We start from the raw sequence: 14,551 nt of genomic DNA, 5'->3' as shown, positions 1-14,551 counted from the left end.
AAAACCTTTGTTAACATAGAGTTAAACTTTGACTGTGTATATCTCTTACCTTCCAGAACACTTAGTTCAGTAAAACTCAAACTCTGGAAAAACAAGGAATACAGAGTGAGGTTATATGCCCAGATAAACCTTAACTCTGCCCTCTAGAAGAGAATCCCTGAAGAGCATATGAGAACAATGAAAGGTTTGGGGGACAAATTTCTGCTACTTCCCAAGAGTTTGTTTCTTCTGTAATTTATGGATCCTGGCCCCATCATTAGATCCTGGCCTGGTGCCTGCCTGTGGAATTTATTATTTACTATCTTAATAACCAGTATAGTTAAAGGCAAAATTGCTTTACAAAAGCTCCTTTATTTTAGGTTATCACAAACAGGTCACTTCCCCATCTATTTCAAGGAGATGGAATTTTCCTGACCCCACAGGGAACTTAAACTAACATGCTCAAGGATCACACAGTCCTTCGGATAAAAACGAAGGGGAAAAAAACAAAAACCCACCAAACCGTTGCTCTTTCTACCCAAAAGAATCAAATGAGACCAGAAAGTGAGACTGTGCAATTAACTGGCTGGTACTACACTGACTCCTGCATATTACTTGTATGGGCAGACACACCCCAGCTCTACAGTAAGTAAACGTACAGAGAGACACAGCTGCTGCTCATGAACCAGCACCACATGACCTAAAACAGCTGCCATTTGAATGTATCTTGAAAAGTCACAAGGAACCACAATCTGTGTTAAAGGAAGGTTGCCATTTATTAGAGCCCCAACTGCTGCCGTGTGCACAAACAGAGGCATGAATGAGTAACTGGGAGTTTGGTAAATCTTGGTTTAATTATCAGTTTTTGTAACTGGCTCCTGTCCACCTCCAGTAGAGTTTTCAGTCCCAATGGCAACTTACATACCAAATGTAATACAGAACTAGTCCATTCCTCCCAAGAGGATGTGGTTCTTGTTCTTCTGCACATTGTAGCCCATGGAGACTCAAGGCACCTGCAAATGTGTCTAACATGTGCCTGTTGAGTATAGTTTATGAAAACAAACCTAGAAACTTCTAGGATTGGAACAGATTTCCGCTGAGGGACATGTTTGCTAGGATTTAGATGCATTGGCCCAGGAGAACTTTGAGTGTGTCCATTCATTTTAGGGATCCCTATTTTAGGGGAGCTCCTGAGCATACTAGAAATAGAATTATTTTCATTGAAGAAAACAGAGCTTGTAAGGGAGCACTTGGATATTTGAATCACCAAGGACCACTTGATCTGAAAGTCTAACACACTACCACTGAGCTATAACCCCCTGACATCAGCTTAGGCAAGTCCGTAATCTTTAGTATTTTGAAAGACAGCCTCAGCCTCAGAGAGCTCCTTTTCTATTTCCCAGACCACATGGGTTTTAACAATGGGGTTTGATTGAACTTTATATACACCTGTAGACCACCACAGCTTGCGCACAACCACTCAGCATAGCTTCCCCCCACTTGACATAGCTAAGTACCACCTCTCACGGGGAGATGGGTTAACTGCAGCGGTATGGGACATCTCACATCCCCACCGATATAGCAGCTACATTATTTATGAATAGGTGGGAAATAACCTCCTGAATGGACAGGACCCACTGAATCAAATATTGCTGTGTCTTCATTCCAATATAGGTAAACTGGCTCATAATGGGCTGGATTAGTAGGGAGCGTATAGCCAGCAGATCGATGGAAGTGATTATTCCCCCACTAGTCAGCACTGGTGAGGGCCACCTCTGGAGCATTGCGTCCAGTTCCCCCTCCCCCCCCACTACAGAAACAAATTTGGAGAGAGTCTAGGGGAGGGCAACAAAAAATGCTATCGGTGGGCAGGGGACATTACGAGGAGAGGCTGAGGTCAGGGCCGCCCAGAGGGGGGGCAGGTGGGGCAAGTTGCCCCAGGCCCTGCAGGGCCCCCAGGAGAATACAGGATTTCTATCGTATTGCAGAACTGTTTGGTTTTTATGGGACGGGGCCCCCAAAATTGTTTTGCCCCAGGCCACATGAATCCTGTGGGCTGCCCCTGCCCAGACCGTGGTGCTGTCCCCCCACTCCACCCCCTTCCCTCGTTCTCTCTCCCACCGAGGCCCCCCCTGTGCTCCACCCTAACTAATCTCCATCTGGCCACTTCTCACACCCAGCTCTTTGGCTGAGGCCTGCTGGACGCAAATCGCTCCTCTCCTCCCCCAGAGGCCTCCTCGCGCCTCTCCCACCCCCTACCCCATGTTCTGTGCCCTGCTGCCCGCCCCCTCCCCTGAGACCTGCCTGGCCCTCGACGCTGCCTACACCTCTCTGCCCCCTCGCCCTTAGACCATGACCTGCCCATCGCCCCCACCTCTCTGCCCCCCCTTGAGACCCACCCTGGTTCACCTCTTTTATTGGTCAGTCTGTTGTTATTCCTTGAAACAACAAGGATGGGAATAAAAAAAAAGCTGAGTTTATACCAGGGTGAGGAAAGAAAGGAGCCACCCAACCCCTGGCAAAGCTCAGTGCCCGCGGAGAAAACCTGCCCCCTGCTATCGCAATCACTGATGTAACTGGGGATATAACGGGAAATGGACCTGTCTGAATGATCAAGGCAGGAAATGGACAACAATCTACAGCAACATCATTAACTACAAACACACTCTCCTCATGCTCCAGCAAGAAGGGAAAGGAGCAGGAATTCTTGCATGTATCAGCCATGGGACACTCTTACACACAAGGGCACAGCAGTGATGTGTGTTGTGGAAGCTGGTTTCAGGAAACCACTGTAACTGATGATCACTCACTAGAGTACAGTGAGAGCCAGCAAATCCAGCAAGTAGTTGGGCCTGAGTGGTTAAGGCGACGGCAAGAAATCCATTGGGGTCTCCCTGTGCAGGTTCAAATCCTGCCAATTACTAGAGAAGTTGGTTGGTTTTATTTCACATGGAGCTGGGTCCTTGTTTCAACTCTTAAGCTATGGCTACATGAAAGAGTAACCTGGCATTAGTTGTTAAAGTGTTTTTAATTGAACAGCTGTTGCATGTCCACCGCTATTACCCCTGGTGTCATCCAGAGCAAACATCCATGCGAAGCATCTCTTGTATTTGCACAGAGATGCAGTGCATTGTGGGTCGCTATCCCACTGTGCAGCTGGCTGCAGGTGCTTTTGGGAAGGGTTTGCAATGCCTCACGGGCTGGTACAGCATCACATGATGCAGGTTTCTATCCCGATTTGTTCCATGGGCATCCTACTAGATTGCCAGCTGCTTTTTCAAACTGCAAAGTGCGTCGGTGGGGTAGAGTGTGTGTGTGTGTGTGGGGGGGGAGAGACAGTGTGTGTGTTGCGGAAGAGTGAGTGTTGTCGCACACTGTCTCTAAGTTCAGACAGCTGCTGGAAGCAACCAGTTCCTGGGTCAGGGGACAGCCCCGACATCAACCCCCCTTCTTCTCCACTGGCCTCAGCTCAGCACAGCACTCTCTGTCACACTCACACACACACACACACACACGATCACACACACACACGAGCTACACAACGACAGCTAGCCCGTGCTTAGCTCTGTGTCAGGGGTGCTGGAACAGGGGGTTTACTGTTTACACCACTCTTTACTGGCTGTTAGGACAAATGATGGAAAGGGGAAGGGTGCAGCCTTTGGGAAGAGGGCGTCAGTGGTTGGTGGCCTCGGGGGAGAGGTGGTGTGAGTGGGGGTCCTTAGGGAAGGGGTGTCATGGGGGGGGGTTTAGCCCCCAACAGTTTGGACAACGGTGTCCCCCCCACAACTGTAAGGAAGCTTCATCCGCAACCTGCTCAGTGTTGGCAGAGTGGAAGAGAGCAGCATCTATGGCAGTGATTTGCTCCCCGGTGCACCGGCAGGGGGGGCACAGAGGGCTATTTAAAGGGCCCAGGGCTCCGGGCCGCTGGAAGAGGAGCCCTTGGCCCTTTAAATCACCCACCTGGGGAAGCCGGGCCGGGCTGGCACAGCATACAGCCTCTTGCCGGTACCACCATAACCGGAACATACCGGCTTACTTTTCACCTCCGGGGAAGGTCCTCACAGACCATGGATCAATAACTGGTTAAAAGATAGGAAACAAAAGGGTAGGACTAAATGGTCAGTTTTCAGGGTGGAAACAGGTAACTAGTGGTGTCTGTACTGGGACCCTACGAGGACTAGCTGTCAACCTTATATTCATAAATTGATCTTGCCTAAACTACAGTTCAGACCTGTAACAAAATTTGTACAGATGAATGCTCCAAAACTACACTGCTTTCTGCTCTAGAACGAATGCTCCATTCGAGTGGTGGGTGATCCACAGGGAGTAGAGCTCAAACACCTCATCAAAGTGCCTGGCCAGGGGCAAGGAACATCTGGCACAGCAAGCAGGAGGGGTGTGGCAGTGACCATCATCAAAGGGCCCTTTTGGCCAGGACGTGCTCAGACTATTGGTCAAAAGGTAGGTAGGGATGAGGGTGGTGACCTCACAGATCAGAGAATGCTGACATCAGTCCAGGCAGGACAGGGCGCGAGGGCTAGGGTCTAAAACCATCAGAGACCCCCTGTGGCCTCTTGTGCTTCATGCAAGTCTCCCTTTATCTCGCTCAGGTCTACTCTTTGATGGTGACTGACACGAGAGTAATGTCGGGTGCTCACGCTACATGAGCGCGCAGGCCAGGCAACACAATCTCTTTCGAGTTTTCTCCTACCCTTCTTTCCATATTCCTAATTTTACTAGAAAACAGACGTGATCCCTGTTCATAAGATACGAGCCCTCCTTGAGGTTTGGAAAACCTGTTCAGTCCTGATCCCATCTGGTGACAGGTTGAAATTCTAGGCAGGGAAAACACGAACTTAAGGACTACGGGCAGAATTTTATTCCCGCACCTGGGATTTTGTCCCTTAGAAACCACCGGGAACATTAGGGTTTTGTTCCCTTTTTGATTTCACACTTTATCCTCCCACCTTCCATCCCTTCCTCCTTTCTCTTTGTTTGCTTCTTTTGTCCTTTATTACCTTAGCAGGGCAGTGGAAAAGGGGTTTTTTCTATCATCTATCATCCAACTAATCTACACTCCTGTTCCTCAAGTGGCCTCACAACACCAGGCTAACGCGGTGGTGTGTGGTGTGTGTTGTATCTAGTGTTACGGGGGAGAATGTGGTTTGAGTAGCGGTACAGGCTCCCTTACTGTTGGGAGGCTCTCCAGCTCCAAAAATATGAGAGGGCTGAAATCAGTTGCTTCGGCTGACAGTGATCCTCCACACGGTGACACTGGGCCATCCCTTTGCGGCTCTCCTGGTTGACGTCACACCCTCAGCCTCTACCCTGTCCCCTTCCATGGCGCTCTACCAACCTGATTGCGCCGAGCAGGGGGTGTTATTGGCAGGGATGGAAACACTTCAGGTCCTTTGCGTCTTGTTCACTTATTATAGACCAAAGTAAATAAGCTCATAACCAGTTCTATGTTTTGATGAATTTATTTTGCTGCTTCTTGCTTTCTGCATTAATGGTAACTCTACTGACCAGTTCATGATAGCGGTTTCGTTCTTTGGGTTTGCGAATTTAGTTTGTTATCTCGTCTACTCACTCTCCATTTTAAAAGCCCTGCGATCATTTTGAGTGGAAACAATGTTTGCACCAAGGCCAAAGGAAACAATAAGAAAAGTTAAAAATCTGACATTGGGATGAGGGGGTCTGTGTGCGGGCCAGATCAGGGGTGGCAGATATTTTCAATGGGTGGTGTTAAGGAATAAATGAAAGGCCTTTTTGCGGGAAGCCACAGGGGGAATGTTTTGCTGTTTTAATTTTTCCAAAGGGAAACCTACCCCACTTTACTTCCCTGTGCTGCGCTGAAGCCCAGCTCAGACCCCACTGACAAACCCCTGATGACGAAGTGGGAATTTTTCTGAACGTTTTTGCATTAATTTGTGTATCAGTCCTCTTCAGTCTTTCCCCCCTCAATTCTTGTTATGCACGATTATCTACATCAGGAACGGTCCAAATGGTGGGGTGACCATCTGCCAGGTGTGAATGAAGTAACATTCAGGGGAACTGGCAACTGCCGACCACCAGGCCAGCCCTCCACAAGGGATGGGAGAGAGTACCACCACATCTCCGACCTGGCCCAATGGGCCGCCCACGTATAATAAAAGGTTTCAGGGGGTTCTGGGGCAGGGCAGTGTTTTCTTCAGCGGTGGGTCCCTCTCGGAGAGGTGGGAAGGACCCGCCACCGAAATTGGCTGCCAAAGAATTGATGTGGCGGCAGAGCTAGAAGCCCAAAGCCTAATACTCCTACAAGCCAATCGCGGCTTTTTTTCCAAATTTGCCGGCCACGAGATAATGGGGCTTGTACTCACCAGCCAAATGTGCAAACACGTCCGAAAACCCAGAGCGATATCTACACTCCACAGGGCCCCTGCGGGGCCTGGAGCGCAAATTGCCCCACCTTTTCTCACCCCCCCCCCCGCCCTTGCTTAGGGTCAGCACCTGCCTGGCCCCCCCCTCGATCCCCCTAGCCCCTAGCTTGCTGGCACTCTGGCTGCATAGGCAGTAGCTCCCCCCCCAGGGTCTCCACTACCCAAGCCCTTTCCTCCTGGGGGCTAACACTGCCAGTATTCAACGCCCCTCACACCCCAGCTCTGGCCCCTGCCAACCGTCAGCCGTCCTCTGACCCCCTGGCTCTGCATGGAATGTCAAGCACCTTCCGCCTGTACTGGCTATGTGGCCATCTCTATTCCCCCAGGCCCGTGGCTCATGGGGGTACATGGACACAAAAGGTAAAAGGGAGGGGGCATTGAGAAACAACCCTCAAAAGATTCTTGGGACCACAGAAATCTCAAGTGGTGGGACAACGAGTGTTTACAGTTTCATGTGTCGGCTTCCTGTCCAGCTGCGCACTTGGCCCAGACACAATGGCCACCTCAAATTCTGTCTCCTAAGCAACCCACACTCGCGCTACTATAGGGTTGCGCGGTGGCTCAAAACTCTCCGCTGACTAGGCATCAACAGAGGCCAGCTGGTGACTAACGGCTGACGAGTTGGAGAACAAAGAATGATGTGGAGGTCAGGTTAGCAGGTTGCCAGGGAAACAGAACAAAGGACAGAAGAGGGCAAACGGGCCTGGCTGAGTTGGGCTTTTGGGAGCAAGGAGTCTGCTGGTTTGGGGACCCAAGGGAAGAACCCAGGCTCTGAGGTTTGGGTCTCCCCAAGATGGACGTTGCTGAATCATCCTGCTTCCTGTGCTAACACAGAACTTTCCCAGGCTGGATTCCAGACCACTAATAAAGCTTCTGTTTTACAACGCTGGCTGAGAGTCACTGGTGACTGTGGAAGTTGGGGGTGCAGGACTCCCCTTCGGGGGGTGTTCGGCTTTCCCAGGTGTCTGATTCAGATGGACTCACGACAGGAAGGTTTTGGGGTGGGACGGGGCTGAAAGGTCCAGGGTCGTTCTGAGGAGCTGCTGAAGCCAAGGAGGCTTCCTCCAGTGAGAGCATGTGGGAGGAAAGACTTGGACCTGCCAACTTTGTGACCCTGTGAACGTGAAGTTGACCAAAGTGTGAGTTAACAATGATGCTGTTGCACAGGATCTGACTGGAACTAGAAAACAAAAAGCCCTTAAGTGGAACTCTTGGGTGACTAGAAAGATCTGATTTGTATTTGGAAGTAAATAGAATTGTTAAAATCATCAGAACAGCCTGGTTTGGTTTGGTTGGTTGGTTGATGGGTTGGCCGCTTTCCTGGTAAATTGCAGAGGGTTCAGAGAAGAGCCACAGGAATGATTAAAGGCTTGAGCAGGAAGAGAAGTTAAAAAAAATCCTGCAGCCCTGTGATAACCTCCCACTGATGGCAATGGGAATTGAACCTTTGAAACTAGCTGCTGTACCTGCGGTCTCAGCTATGGATTAAACTGGTGGCAAACACAGCTTCAAGCCAAAGAAGTGAAGGATGTAAGTGAAAGAGCAAAGCTGGCCATCCGGGGAGCTGCAGCAGTCCCATCACCACAGCTGGAAGCGAGAAAAGGAAAAACTCCCTAAAGTGCTGGGAGCAGCACGGAGAAAAGGAAGTTTGGCCATGAGATCAGTAGCAATAACTTATGAAATGAAGGAGTGCTTTCTCCTCTGTGCCGACAGGTTTGAATTGTGTCACTTTACTACAGGACAAAACTTTAAAATATCCTGCTCTAATTTCAGGATGGTTCTGTAAACATAATCAGGTCTCTGTGGGAAGTGGGACATTCAAAATTCCCAAGGAATTGAAGGGGTGGGGTCTCACGGTTGGTCACCTGAGGGCAGTGCAGTTCAAACTGATGACCAGAGAGGAGAGAGCAGGGATTGTGGGACACCTACCCGAGGCCAGCTGCAGCGCTGTAATCGACCAGGTGTCTACACTGGTACCGCGGCACAGTAGCCCCTGGCAGAGAGCTGTAACACCTCTCGTCAGGGTGTTTTTTTTACAGTGCTGCAATTGTGCAGTTTCTGTGCACTAAGTGGCTTGGCCGTGTGCACACCTCAGACAGTTTACACCGCAGAAAGCAGCTTTACTGTGCAGTATAAACCTTGCCAGTGTAGACAAGGCCATCGATGGCTTAACTAAAGAACCCAAGACTGGTCAACTGGGTCAGACCAATGGTCCCATCCAGCCCAGTGTGCTGCTGAGAGTGACCAGTGCCAGATGCTTCAGAGCGAATGAACAGAACAGGCTTGTTGAACCGGCAAGATGAGGGTTTTTCACCATTGCCTTTAACTTCATTGTTGTTGATTCCTACTTATCCTATCTCACCACACCTCCCCCGAGGCCTCTGGGCAAATCAGGTGTGAACCACTCCTGTGATACAAGGCCTGTCCCAATCCAGCTGAATTGAGGCAGACTTTGGGCCAATGTCCGTTTGGAAAAGGCCTGCTTAACCCAGCGGGTTTCTCAAAGTATCTGTTGCTGTGAACAGCATGTAGTGTGGACGTGTGCAGGGGCAGCAGGTTATATGGGCTCGTAGTGCCCGAGCACCAGGAATATTCAAGGCTGGGGGCTGTGCTCCACCAATATTTGGAGCTGGGTTTCTCCCCTGACCCTGCCTGGAGCGGGCCCGTGGCCCCCCCGCCCCGTCCCAGAGCATCCCCGCCCCCCGCCCCCGCCTCAGAGCTTCCCTGCCTGAAAAAAAACAGCCGGTGCCTCCGTCCCTTGCTTGTGCTGCCGGCTGCCTGCCGCTGCTTCTGCCTAAGGCTATAGAGAGCAGCGGCCGGCAGACTGTTGGAGCCCCTCAGGAGGCGAAGGGGAAGGGGGAGAGAGGAGTGGGGAGGAGGCAGACATGTGCTTGGGAGCCCTCTCTCCCATCCCCACCACCCACCTGGAGGAGACACCAAGGGGACTTCCAGCCAGGAGATGGACATCTGGAGTGGACCTCACTCACCGGAGCAGCTGCTGGGGCTTCTGTGAGGCTTGACCCTGTGATCCGCCCCTCCTCCCCCCCCTGCAGCCCCCACTCCTGCCCCACGCTGGGCAAGGGGCAGCCCCATCCCCAGTGAAGCTATGGTGAGGGGCAGCAGGCTGCAGCAGGGGAGGCAGGAAGCCACATGTGCTGGCAGTCCCCCCCTCCAGCACCCACCCACCCACCACAGGGGAGATGGGGGAGGGGGGCTTCCTAGACCTGAGCAGCTGGGGCTTGGGTGAATTTTGTGAGACCCTGCCCCCCCCAGCCACCACCCTGCAGTCCTCACTCCTGCACCAGTGAGGCTATGGTGAGAGGCAGCAGCAGGGGAGGGCACGTGTGACGGCAACAACCCCCACCCCCGGTACCCACCGTAGGGGAGGTGAGTGGGCTTTCTGGACCTGAGAGAGGCCCTAGGAGCATGTGCAGTGACCGTGGTGCAGAGTGAGTGTGGTGCCAGGGGGTCCTCTCTGGCCCTAGCCCTGGGGTAGCCTGTCTGTACCCCAAGTTCCTTATCCCCAGCCCTTCCCCACCCCAGAGCCTGCAACCCCAGTACCCCAACCCTGAGCACCCTCCTGCACTGTGAACCCCTCATCCCCAGCCCCACCCCAGAGCCCTCACCTGAGGGGAAAACCGTGCAACTTAAATTTGATGGTCAGTTTGGCGTATCATTGTGTTTAGCACCATACTTGATTATTTTACACCCTTTAAAGTGTATAACTAGTTGTATACAGGTGTTACTAAGTAAGAATGTTCTTAATGTTTTCTCTGAATCCTGTGTGGGTGCCTCAGTTTCCCCTGTGCATTTCTCAAGGATCGAGCTGAATGGATAAGGGGGTGTGATTGTTGTAGAGCCCTAGAGGGCCAGTGTGATGCTGTCTGCACAGAGAATGGCTGCAACCCTGTCTCCAGGCAACTGATGGCCTGGGCCGCTCTCCTGCAAGCTGCCAACTGAAGGTGTTGGAGAACAGAGAGATCAGGTGGCCTCCTAATGCCTGGAAAAGAGACAAAGGCCAGAGGAGGGAGTGTCAGTGCCTGTGCGGACTTCCAAGAAGCGCATGGTATGGAAGGGGATGCTGGGATGCTTTGGAACAACTCCATACAAAGCCAGTCAGGACTCTGGGGGAGCCTCCTCTCTCTGAGCAGACTGTCTCCAGGGCAAGAAGCTTACACCCTCCTGGGTCTGACCTCGGAGCATTCAGCCCCTCCACACCATGCGCTTTCCGCAGCGAGTCTGCCCAGGCAGGTCCTGGGGCAACCAAAGGTACCTGCACCCCAACTCTGCAGTCAGAGGTGACCCTCAGCCAGCCAGTAAAACAGAAAGTTTATTAGACGACAGGATCACAGTCTAAAACAGAGCGTGTAGGTACAGAAAACAGGACCCCTCAGTCAGGCCCATCTTGGGGGATTGGGGAGCCCAGACCCAAGTTCTGGGCCTCTCCCCATTTCCCCATCCAGCTCCAAACTGACACTCCTTCCTCTGACCTTTGTGTCTCTTCCGGACAAGGAGGCCAACTGATCTCTTTGTCCCCAACACCTTCAACTGGCACCTTGCAGGGGAAACTGAGGCACACACACAGTATTCAGAGAAAACATTAAGAACATTCCCACTTTGTCAAAACAGGTGCAACAAAATATAATGTCGTATATTGAAGCAGGCAAGTGCTGCTTCTGACTTTCCACTTTTAATTGACCATTGTAATCTTGTGGTGCCAACGCATTGTAGCTTCATTTTATATCGGCTTCCAGGGCGGCAGCGGGGGGGGCACCACCAAAAGTTATACCAACCAGCTGCCTACGGCTGTGCTCCCAGAGAACAAGCCACCTCCTGCACAAAGGGGATCAGAGGACCTACCAAAGCCCAGGATTGAACCAGGGACCTTTAGATCTTCAGTCTAACGCTCTCCCAACTGAGCTACTTTGGCAGCCATGTGATAGTCGTCTGGCCTGCTCCTTGTCTGTCTGGGATGTTTTTGTCAGCAGTTGCACACAAAAAGAACAGGAAAACGAACGGCTGCTCCACACCCCCACCGGAGGAACCCGGCGCCCTTAGCTGTGGGGAGTAAGAAGTGGCTGTTGGCTGACAGGGCCTGTCCCCGAGGAGCTGGAACAGCAGCTGCCACCTCCCCCTCGGCTCCAGGCTGTGGGAAATGCTCATTGCCTGGCTGCATGGGCAGATGCTGCTCCGTGCTCTGGAGAGCGTCTGTATTGCTCTGTCAACCCCCCGTCTTCACTGACCCAGTCTGGTAAGGTCCCAAGTGCCCCCTCCGGCCTGGCAGCTGAGAGTCTGTGCAGACATCAGCCCCCCTGCCAGCACCACAGGCAGCAGCAGCGCCAGCCCCCAGCACCACAGGGGCACTCAATGCACTTCCTGTGGGGAAATGGCTCCTTGGCGTCCAGCTGCTAGAGTGAGAGCCAGGAGAGAGCAGTGTCTGGCTCACCGTGGGGGAGAGAAGAGACCTGGTGAGTGCGGATCTCCCTCAGCCTCCCCCGCAATGCTGGTCAGTTGTATTGTCACTGTGATAGTCAGTGCTTCCCTTCAGGGCCGACCCTAGAGGGATCCGGGGTCTGGGACAAATCCCCCCTTTCCTCCCCAGGCCCTGCCCCCACTCCACCCCTTCCCGCAATCCCCCACCCCTGTCCCAGCTCACCCCATTCCTCTCCCTCTCCCACATCTTCCCATCTCTCCTCCTCTCCCCCACTGAACAGCTGATCACTGGCAAGTGGGAGGTGCTGAAGGGGAAGAGGAGAAGCTTGTCAGCAAGGCCTGTAGTTGAAGGGGGCAGGGAGATCTGGCTGCCAGTGGGCACTGAGCACCTATTTTTTAATTGTTGGTTCTGCAGCCCCATAGCTCCCATGGAGTCGCTGACTTGGCTCCTTTCGCACTCTAGAGAGAGGAGCAGAACCAGGGCTATGGCTGATCTATGGGGCACCAGGTGAGTGGCAGAGGCTTCAGGTGCTGAGAGTTTGCCAGACCCCTCAGGGACACAGTGTGAGGGGGTGTCCCAGGGATCTCTAGGAAAGGAGCAGAAAAGGATTTATTTGGGGTGTGGAGAGAATTGAGAGTGTCTCAGGGAGCTGTACAGAGGTATTGCCCGGGTGAGAGACTGGCTAAATCACAGGCCTCACTGTGAGCAGGATTTGAACCTGCGCAGGGGAACCCTATTGGATTTCGAGTCCAACGCCTTAACCACTCGGCCATCACAGCTGTGAGCACAAAACTACCCCAATGCCAGAGAAACTGGCAAAGAATCACAATGCCCAGGCATGAAATCATCTAACTACAGAATTCCCACCGCAAACCTGGCTCCCAAAGCACAGGGGGGATTGCGGGTTTGTTCTCTTTGCTTAGCCATGTGCAGTCGCACAGAGAGCGTGTTTAACAGTCTCCCCTCCCACAGAGCGGGAAGGGGAAATGATTCTCAACTTGAAGCCTGACATAGGGTGACCAGACGTCCCGATTTTATCAGGACTGTCCCGATATTTGCTTGTTTGTCCTGCGTCCCGACCGATGCTTGGTCGGGACACTGGACAAACAAACAGTTTTGCCGTCTGCTCCGGCACACAGGCAGAGCCCGGAGGGACACTCGCCCCCCCCGACTCTGCCCCCTCCTTCCCCCATTGGATCCCTCCCCAAATCCCCACCCTGGCCCTGCCCCCAGCCCCACCCCCTCACTGCCCCATTGGATCCCTCCCCAAATCCCTGCCTGGCCCTGCCTCTTCCCCAAGCATGCGGCATCCTCCTCCCTCCCAGGTGTGCACACGGGCCATGGCCATGGCCGGGAGCGCAGCATGGAGGCTGCTCCAGCCCTGGAGCCTGCGGGGCAGTGCAGTGGGGCTGGGGGCAGTGCGGAGCGGGCAGGACCCATGTGGGCGGGGGGCGGAGACACACGTGGGGCAGACACACTCCTGCCGGGAGGGCCTGGGCCCGGCTGCCTGGTTTGCCCCTTGCCCGGGAGCTGCAGGAGGGACCTGGAGCACGGTTCGGCTGCAGAGCACGGAGCACAGGCTGGGCCCAGGAGTGAGGGGATGGGGGAGCTGGGGGTGTATCGGGGGTCGGAGCCGAGAGTTGGGTGGAGACGGGGCTGTGCCACTGCCGCCGGGGGGGGGGCGGAGCCTCTGGCTTTTTTTTTTGGCTCTGCCGCCGGCTTTTTTTTTTCTCCGCCCCCTCACATGGCAAAGTTAAGGTCTGTCGCACTCGATCTGAGCACTACACCCCATCTGAGCTCAAAGAGCTGAGCACGCAAGAGCGGCGGCCCGGGCGGGCAGGGGGAGGGGCCCGAGCGGAGGGGCGGAGCCGCGGGAGCGGGTATGCAGATCTGTGTGCGAGCAGAGCATTGTGGGAGCGGACGCAGGCTGCCAGGCAGGGCCCGACTTTGGCACCGGGAGCTCGGCGTGGGGAAGGGACGGTCTCAGGGGGCCGCGTCGGGGCAGCTGTCGGCAGTGGGGGCCGGTGTGGGCGAGGCCGGCGGTGGGGGCGCGGCGGTCCGCCCCGTGTGTTATAAGTGTGGGGCGAGCGAGGGCGGGCGGCGGCCGGGCAGCAGGAACTCATACTTACCTGGCAGGGGAGATACCATGATCACGAAGGTGGTTTTCTCAGGGTGAGGCTCATCCATTGCACTGCGGGTGTGTTGACTCCTGCGATTTCCCCAAATGCGGGAAACTCGACTGCATAATTTGTGGTAGTGGGGGACTGCGTTCGCGCTCTCCTCTGGGGATTGGTTTGAACAACAGAAAACCAACAGTGGGCTGTTTAGGCTTAGTGCACTGCAAAGCAGATTTTCAGGAAAGCAGTTATTAGTCTGGGCCTTTGGGAGTGCTCTTTACCACAGGCACTGTACTTCTAGGTATCTTTGTCACACGTTCCTCTTTGTAAGCAAAGCTCAGCTCTGAAACTTTACTTGGGTCTTATAAGGCTCTTTCTGTGTTCTTGGTTTTCCCTGGTCTTTTGCAGCTGATCTGCTCTCTAGTCTGCTTTTGGGGGGCTTGGACCGGTGCCTTCCTTGGCTCTAAGGGGAGCTGCCTGCCTGCTCTGCTTCTTTCCCTGCTTGTAGCTTCTTGCCTGGCCCTTCTTCTCGGGCTCTTCCTTCTTTGACGGGAGGACGGCCTGTCCAAAACGCCTGTCCCACCTGGTCCCCTCGTCCAACA

General features: G+C 53.6%; 3 non-coding genes across 3 annotated transcripts; 1 reads left to right on the top strand and 2 right to left on the bottom strand.

Moving 5' to 3' along the window:
• Positions 1-11,255: 11,255 nt before the first annotated feature.
• On the bottom strand, positions 11,256-11,328 carry TRNAF-GAA. Its single transcript has one exon. It is a non-coding gene; the product is annotated as a tRNA-Phe (tRNA).
• A 1,201-nt stretch (positions 11,329-12,529) lies between these two features.
• TRNAS-CGA lies at positions 12,530-12,611 on the bottom strand. The gene has a single exon. It is a non-coding gene; the product is annotated as a tRNA-Ser (tRNA).
• A 1,342-nt stretch (positions 12,612-13,953) lies between these two features.
• Positions 13,954-14,117, top strand: LOC123357958. Its single transcript, XR_006575624.1, has one exon. It is a non-coding gene; the product is annotated as a U1 spliceosomal RNA (small nuclear RNA).
• Positions 14,118-14,551: the final 434 nt, after the last annotated feature.

This window comes from Mauremys mutica, unplaced genomic scaffold (genome assembly GCF_020497125.1).
Source record: "Mauremys mutica isolate MM-2020 ecotype Southern unplaced genomic scaffold, ASM2049712v1 001265F_np12_obj, whole genome shotgun sequence".
In the NCBI taxonomy this organism is placed as follows: Eukaryota; Metazoa; Chordata; order Testudines; family Geoemydidae; genus Mauremys; species Mauremys mutica.
Note: the sequence above shows the minus strand (reverse complement) of the source record. Positions and strands in the feature narration are given on the sequence as shown.